The 7728-nt window shown below is 56.7% G+C and overlaps 2 long non-coding RNA genes across 2 annotated transcripts; one reads left to right on the plus strand and one right to left on the minus strand.

The window, feature by feature from the left end:
* On the minus strand, nucleotides 1–2105 carry LOC145528360 (uncharacterized). Its single transcript, XR_014070339.1, has 2 exons — nucleotides 1905–2105; nucleotides 1–300 (listed from the first exon to the last, which is right to left on the minus strand). It is a non-coding gene; the product is annotated as an uncharacterized LOC145528360 (long non-coding RNA).
* Nucleotides 2106–2859: 754 nt separating this feature from the next.
* On the plus strand, nucleotides 2860–7728 carry LOC145528359 (uncharacterized). Its single transcript, XR_014070338.1, has 2 exons — nucleotides 2860–6933; nucleotides 7578–7728. It is a non-coding gene; the product is annotated as an uncharacterized LOC145528359 (long non-coding RNA).

Below are 7728 nucleotides of genomic sequence, written 5' to 3' on the forward strand. Positions count from 1 at the left end.
CAGTGCCTGTAAGGTTTAATTGGATCTCTAACAAATGAGCCTGCTTTGATGTGTGATGCTTGTTTTCCTAGTGGGAAGGGAACAGAGGATGAGGATTCTTCATTCCATACCTCTAACCTGTCTTTAGATGCTCCAGGGTTTTCATGGTGAGAGCTGCTGGCCTGTTTGTTGGAGGGTTTTTCAAGCTCTCCACGGCCTTGGCCAAGGTGGCTGGAACCCTTCAGGGCCTCCTCGTGGGTGGGACGGGGGACTCTCTGGTATTTCTTCCTTCAGTTATGCATCACGGCCTGCCTTCTCCTGCTAAGATGAATGATGTTACATGGGATCACCCTGGAGAGAGTTCAGTTCCTGGCCCAGGGACTAGGATGCTCAAAATGCTGCCTTTCCACTGTGACACTGAGGTTTGGGGAGACCAGGTCCCTCCTACTGCTCCCCAGCCCGCTAGCCCTCTCCTATGCCCAACCCAGCTGCAGCCTGTGCCTGCAGCCTCCCGGCCCCCACCTCCTTTCTTGCCTCTGCTCCTCTCTGGCCCCCATTTCTCCTCCTGAGACCCGGGCTCAGCCCTGATTTCCCTGACCAATGGGCATTATCTCCTTTGTGGCCCTATCTTTTTGTCATCCAGTCGGTTGTGCTGGGCTCAGGCCTCCACAGGGGGCCCTGTTCTGGGACTCCTCCAGTGGGTCCCCCACCTCCCAGCCACCCCGGGATCCCAGGCCCCCTCCACCTTCCTTGGGCTTCTGGTCAGTTTGGGACTATGGGGATCCCCAGAAGGAAATGACAGGGAGAGAAGAGGAGGGGCCCTCCCCTGGAGTCTATGCAGACTGGCCGGACCCCAACAGGGCTTTGAGGGAGTCTCTTTCCACTCAGCTGTTTCCTGGTTCCAGGCACTGCCCATGCCCCAGGAGGACCTTGTCTGCTCTTACTTCCCCGAGGGGATGCCCTGCCCCATGTCCTTGTCAAGGCCACATGCACTCTCTCGGGCATGTGGGTGTGTTTGCCTCAGTGGCCAGCCCGCCCCTCGCCCCTCCGGATTAGCTAGAGCCGCCCACAGAGTAGCTGCAATGTTCTCCTTTGGATACAGTTGCGAAGCGGATGTAGTTCCACGAATGTTGGCTGAGGGTAGGCACTGAGGTGTGGCTTCCGGGCTCAGCACCAAGGGCGCCAAAGCACAGAGGCTCACAGCCAGGCCAGGAGGCCCTGAGTGGGAGAAGGCAGCTGAGCTCCAGGGAGCCAGAGGAGCCCCCAGGAAGGATGAGACGTGTGCAGGGGCCGGGTGGATCCACCAAGGACGGAAGATTGGGGGGTGATGGCAGAGGCAGCCCAGGACCAGAGAGAGGAACTTGAGGGGCCGGGAAGTTCAGTCTGGCTGGAGAACAGCGCTCCAGGAGGCAGGAGATGCCTGCTGACAGCAGGGCACTAGAGAGCTTGGCAAGGGCAGAGAGGAGTGTTCTGGGGGAGTCCACACAGGCAGGGGTCGGGGTGGGATGGGGCTCTGAGGGGAGTCCACAGGCTGGCCCAGACAGCTGACTCCCTAGGGAGGGAGTGATGAGCGAGGGAGAGAAAAGGTTGAGAGGTCAGGACCAGGACGGGAAAGGAGGAAGAGGGGCCCGGAGCCTTGGGGGCAGCCCAGAGGACCATCCACTGAGGGACTGGGTCCCTGGCTCTGCTGTGTGACGCTAGGCTGGCTAGTGAACCTCTCTGAACCTGCTTTCCCATCTGAAAAGGCTGCTTTGAGTGGGGCTCCAGATACTGCCGTGCTCCAGCCTGGGCGTGGCAGGTGCGTGTCTCAGAGCAGTGTTCCTCCCTCCTTTGAGTCTAAGGTTACCCTGAGTCACCAGACGACCCAGACCTCACTGCATCAGGCAAAGTCAGCCCCTCCCCCGGCCCTGGGCCTGAGGTCTGACCCTGGCTGTGTCCCTCGCACGGGCCATGTTCGCCCCGCGGAGAAGCTGGGAGGCCCCTGGGTGGTGGCGCGGGGAGCAGATGCCGGCAGCTGCCGCTTGCCCCACAATGTGGCTTTTGTCAGCCAGGGTGGCTGTGGGGCTCCGGACAACCTGGCCTAAGGAACAATCGCCCAGGCTAGGCTGTGGGCTCTCAACAAAGCCGCTGGGCACTTCGGGCCCCACTTTTGTGATGCATATGTGGCGGTGGGGGGGCGGGGAGCACATACTCCCTCTCCTCCCCCGCCCCTGCCCCTTTGTGATGCAGATTGAGCAAGGCCTCCAGCGCTCGGCAGGTTGTTCCTGCCCTTCCCCCCCACTCTCCCGGCCAGGCTTAGTGACCACTGTCCAGCAGGGCCCTGAGCCACCCGGGCCCTGGTTCTCAGGGACTCTGGGTTCAGCCAGGAGGTGCCAGGACCAGAGAAAAGAAGTGGAGTCAGGGGAACCGCACAACTGGCCAGAAATACCAGACCAGGCTCCTCTGTGCAGGCAGGGCTCAGGCCACACTGGCCAGCCTTCAGACAGCATCTGGAGTGGACGGCCTTGTGGGCAGAGGTACAGCATGTGACAAGGTCCTGATGTGGGATGGCCAGTCCTAGGAGGAGACTGGCTGGTGAGAGGAGGGCCGGTTCCCTACCCCTGGGGTTGCATGCCCGAAGGGAAGGGCCTGAACCCCAGGTCAACACTGTCAGGGGACCCTCTGGCCCCACCACACACTAGCCTGAAGGGTGAGTTCACAAATTTCCAGATTTCTCTGAGCCTGTTGTATGAGGATAGGAATAGCTTCTATCACAGGATCCTGGTGAAATGAAATTGGACAATCCAGATGAAATATTGAGTTCATTGCCCAGCATGCAACAGGCATGCAGTGGCTGATAATGATGGACAGACGTGGCAATATTTATCAAACTTAGGGGTGCAAGCACCCATTTCCCTGTAATACTACTTCTAGGAATTTATCCTGCAATTGTCCTCATGTATACAAAATGACTCATATTCAAGAGTGTTCTTTGCAGATTTGTTTGCAGCAGCCAGAGAATGGAAATTACCCAAGTGTCCACCTCCAGGGGTTGGTCACATGGATTATGATCTATCCACTCATGTAACAGTCCTCTTTTGATGAGGATGGGCCAGGGCATGGCTATCGGATCTTAGTTTCCCATCACGGATTAAACCTGGGCTCGGGCAGTGAAAGTGGCAAGTCCTAACCAGTGGGTCACCAGGGAAGTCCTGTAAGAATCCCTTTCAATTCCAGTATTCTTGGGCTTCCCTTGTGGCTCAGCTGGTAAAGAATCCGCCTGCAATGTGAGAGAACTGGGTTTGATCCCTGGGTCGGGAAGATCCCCTGGAGAAGGGAAAGGCTACCCACTCTAGTATTCTGGCCTGGAGAATTCCAAGGACTGTATAGTCCATGGGGTTGCAAAGAGTTGTACATGACTAAGCGACTTTCACTTTCACTTTCTTTCAGTTGAAATAGGAACTGGGATGCGTTTGTGTGCTGGTACAAGCACTCGCCCTGCACAGCAAAGTCAGCGCCCTAGGAAAGGAGGGGGCCCAGCGTCACCGGGGGTCCAGGGTCCACTGGCTCAGGGAGCTGGGCAGCTGAGCCAGGAAGGGTGGCGTGTAGGGCCAGGACAGTGGACACACAGGCACGTGCACACACACACACACACACACACACACACACACACGGAGGTTGAGAGTCTCTCCTGCAGAAATAAACTGTTTTGGGGGCAAGGTGGCGCACCCAGCTCCTCAGTGCTAGGCTGATGCAACCAGTCACCATGGCAACAGTGGGCAGTTGTAATTTTCAGAAGGTGAGCAGGCCCTGAGCCCAGGAAGAGGCTGCAGGCCCCAGCAGGGCTGCCTCTGGGTTACCCTGGATGTGCATGTGGCCGCAGCGGTGTGACTCTCCATCTGTAAAACGAGGCCTCTGCACCTCGGGAAACGCTGGGAGTGGGCGTGAGAGCAGATGCAGGGCTCCATGGATGCAAGGGCTGTCAGCCTCCCACTGCAGGCCCAGAGGGACGGCTCAGCCACACTCTGTCCCCCGTCGCCCTCGTGAAAGAGGACTGTGTGCAGCCCTGAGTTCCTTCCCCAGAGCCTCTTCCAGATAAATAAGGACTAGAGAGGAAGAAGAAGGCAGACAGCTTTGGACAGGGGCTTCCTGGTCCTGCTGCCCACAGGGGCTGCTGCCTGAACCCAAGCCTCTTGCTTCCACCCCTACCCTAGTCCTTTCAGTTTTGAACCTATTTGCAAAGTCATCCTACCACCTCACCCCCCTCCCCACCCCTGGTTCCCCAGGAGGTGACCCTTCCCCCACCTCCACTCCTGTCTAGCTTCATGGTCTGAAGTCAACCTCCCCTGGTACATCACGAGCCACATGGGGGGGTGGGGATTGGGGTCTGATTCTGGTTTTCAGCATCTCCCAGGCCTGACCCTATTGGGAAGAGCTGCAGGGGATCTCTGACCCCTGGGCATGGTGACCCCAGTCCAGTGGGCAGCCTCTCCTTTGTCTCCAGGACACACAAGTTTCTTTCCCCATGGAGAAGCCCTGTAGATCGACACAGGGGGCAGGAGCAGGCAAGGATTTGGGGGATATCCTGTCTACTTCCCTCCTAATGCAACTTTTCCGTCTCTGGGGGGGTGCCTTGTCCCCTCCACCCCTGCTTGGTTGGAGCAGGCTGGCTGCAGACATCGTCTCCCAGTCCCTCTTCTTCACGGCTGTCTCACCCTACAGCCTGCCCATCAGCCTATCAAGACTCTCTGCCTTCATACTCCCTACCACGCCCCGTGCCCACCCTCCTCCCCACCGTGCTTCACTCACACAGGCATCAGGGCTGGAATTACGTGAGGGCTTAGATCTCCAGCTCTATTTCAGGGTAGTGGGAGGGTGGGCCACACCCGGTGTGCAACAACAGCTCTTACAGTGATTATGAGAAATAGGGAAAATCCACACTGTCCTTGTGTGGGTGGCTTTGCAGGATGCCCTTGGTGGGGGATGGGTTTGAAGAACAGTCTCCTTGCTGCCCCTCCCCGTCCTGCCTCCAAGGTGGGACATGATGCTTCTCTGTCTTTCACAGACACCTGTACTAGTGCATGATCCCTAATCACTGCAGGAAAATTTCATCTTCTCAAAGGGGTTTATGGCCTGGAGAGTAGTTTGAATGGCCAGGCTTTGGGGCAGCCTGAGGTCCCCCAATCTGCACCCTCCCCCAGGTGGGGTCAGACCCGGACGCCCTTCTCCTAGCCAGGTGGGCCCTGGTGAGGCACAGGGCTCTGGGCTGTTGGCCTAACACACTCCCGGAGTGAGGGTGATTCCCATGGGCTTGACTTCAGGCCAGGGTTGCCCACAGTCATGTTTCAGGTGTGGTTCCTTTATACTGTTGTTGTTCAGTCGCTCAATCGTGTTTGACTCTTTGTGACCCCCAAGGACTGCAGCGTGCCAGGCTTCCTTGTCTCCTTCACCATCTCTCGGAGTTTGCTCAAACTCATGTCCATTGAATCAGTGATGCCATCCAACCATCTCATCCTCTGTCACCTCCTTCTCCTCCTGCCTTCAATCTTTCCCAGCATCAGAGTCTTTTCCAATGAGTTGGCTCTTTGCATGCGATGGCCAAAGCATTGGAGTTTCACCCTCAGCATCAGTCCCTCCAGTGAATATTCAGGATTGATTTCCTTTACACTGGACAATCACAAAACATCCCCGTGGTCTTGAACAAACGGAGACTATCTGCTGCAAGTGAATGACAGAGACACTGTAAGTATTGAAGCATCTGTCATTTAGAGATAAGACTCTATTTTAAGCTGAACCTGTTTAAAGATTATATTCCTTTCATTCTAAATGCCACGAGGCTGTGTGACCCTATGCAGCTTTGGGAAGAGTGTTCCGTCTCTCTGGGCCACACTGGTCCCTATCTGAGATTCCAGAGAGTGGGCTCGGACCCCAGCTCAGCTAGGCACTGGAGGTCCATCTCTTCCACCCAGGCTGGGAGAATCTCCTTCATTTCTCCTCTTCTCCCCTGCCCCTCACTCCCACCCAGGTCCCGAGGGCATGACATGTCTCCCCTCCCTCCCAGTGGAGACCCCAGTGACTGCTTCCAGGAGTCTCCATGGCACAGAGGAGAACACTGACTCAGAGAGAGGACCCCTGGCTGCTTCTGACCTGCTGGCTACACCCCCTTCCCAGGTTCTCCACACCCGGGGAGGAGCCAGCAAACCCCGCACTGCAGAGGCTAGTCCGTGGGAGTTGGAGCCTGGCTGGGTCAGTGAGGGATGAGGGATCCTCCTCCTGGCCTGGAAGGATGGCACACCTGGGCATATTTTTCTTCTCTGGGGCCTTCTCTGCCACTCCTCTCGCCGTAACTTTCAGCTGGGGCGTCTTCTGTTCATTTGCTCCCCAGGTTTCCTCCCAGGCTGTGACTTCCTGGGATCTGGGCTGGACATGGGGTCCCAGCCCAGGGTTCGTGGCAGCTCCCTCGGCCCCACAGTGCCCCCAACCCCTCGCCAGGCACACAGAATGGTCTGGACTGGGTGGGGGATGGGTTTCTCAAACCTAGAGGTACCTCTCCACTTATCTCACCCTGACTAGGGGGGTTGCTACGCTGTGCTGTGTATGTATGTTGTGGGGAGGGGCCCTCAGGGCTGGGGAAGTCTGTCTCAGCAGCCAGTCCCCTTCTAAGCATCCACAGACCTGAAATGAGTTCAGATCTCTGGGAGACTCAGGCCCAGGTGGAAAGACCTTTTTTGCATTTTTTAAAAAGCTTGCTGCAAAGCCAATCCAATAACATCTGAGAGTATTCCTTCTTATGAGTATGTCATTTGAGAGGTGGAACCAGAACAGACGTGCCCCTGCATTTCTTTCCTGAACATTTCAGTGAATGAAAAGCCGTTTTTCTGCCAGGCCTTCTACGGAGAACCCTGCGCTCTGGACCATCCCTCCAGAAGGCCTGCTTCAGTGGGACCCTCTCTGGCTCTGATAGGGTCTCCGGCGGTGAGTTTGGTCCTATTAAGTCCCTGAAAACTCAGACCCAGCAGGCAGGGGAACAGTTGGGGCCCACTAGAGGAGGGACAGCTGTTTTTCTCTGATCCATGCTATTTCTCAGCCTTGAGGCATCTCCCCGTTGCCCCCTCAACCCTGCTCCACTTAAAGAGGAAGTCAGGCAAGTCAGGGGAGGGGGAACAATGTGAGCAGCCCACCAGTATTGCCTTTGTCCTCTAAGGGAAGAACTGAGAAGGGGTCCCCCTGCCCAGGGTGTTCCTGAGAGCTGGGCTGGCTGGACATCTAGGCCCTGGCTCTGACCGGCTCCCAGACTTGCCCTACACAGGATGGAGGCCGGTGAGGGCAGGGACGGGAGCAGAGCGGGCACTGTACCCCCGGGCACACATTTTGTCTACACCCAGCCCTGCTCAGAGATTCAGTCGTCACTGAGGAACCCCAACAGTCAACTCTCTCCCTGGTCAAGAGGGGAGAAAAGTGGGGGCCCCAGGAGACCCCCACCTCTGCCCCAGTACCAGTTCTGGAGACCCAGGTCTGGCCAGTGCTGTGGGGTCAGCATTTGGGGCCTCCATGAACCAAATTATTTTTTTTAAGGCATGAAAACAGTCACCAGTTTCTTTTTCTTCTTCTTCTTTTAGGCTGCATTGCACAGCCTGTGGGATCTTAGTTCCCTGACTAGGGATCGAACCCATGCCCTCGGCAGTGAAAGTGCAGAGTCTTAACCACTGGACCGCTAGGGAAGTCCTTGCCAACTTCTTATGTTGTCAATTAAAGTTATTGTGACAAAAA

Source organism: Giraffa tippelskirchi, chromosome 12 (assembly GCF_054371585.1).
Source record: "Giraffa tippelskirchi isolate mGirTip1 chromosome 12, T2T-mGirTip1v1.2.pri, whole genome shotgun sequence".
NCBI classification, from domain to species: Eukaryota; Metazoa; Chordata; class Mammalia; order Artiodactyla; family Giraffidae; genus Giraffa; species Giraffa tippelskirchi.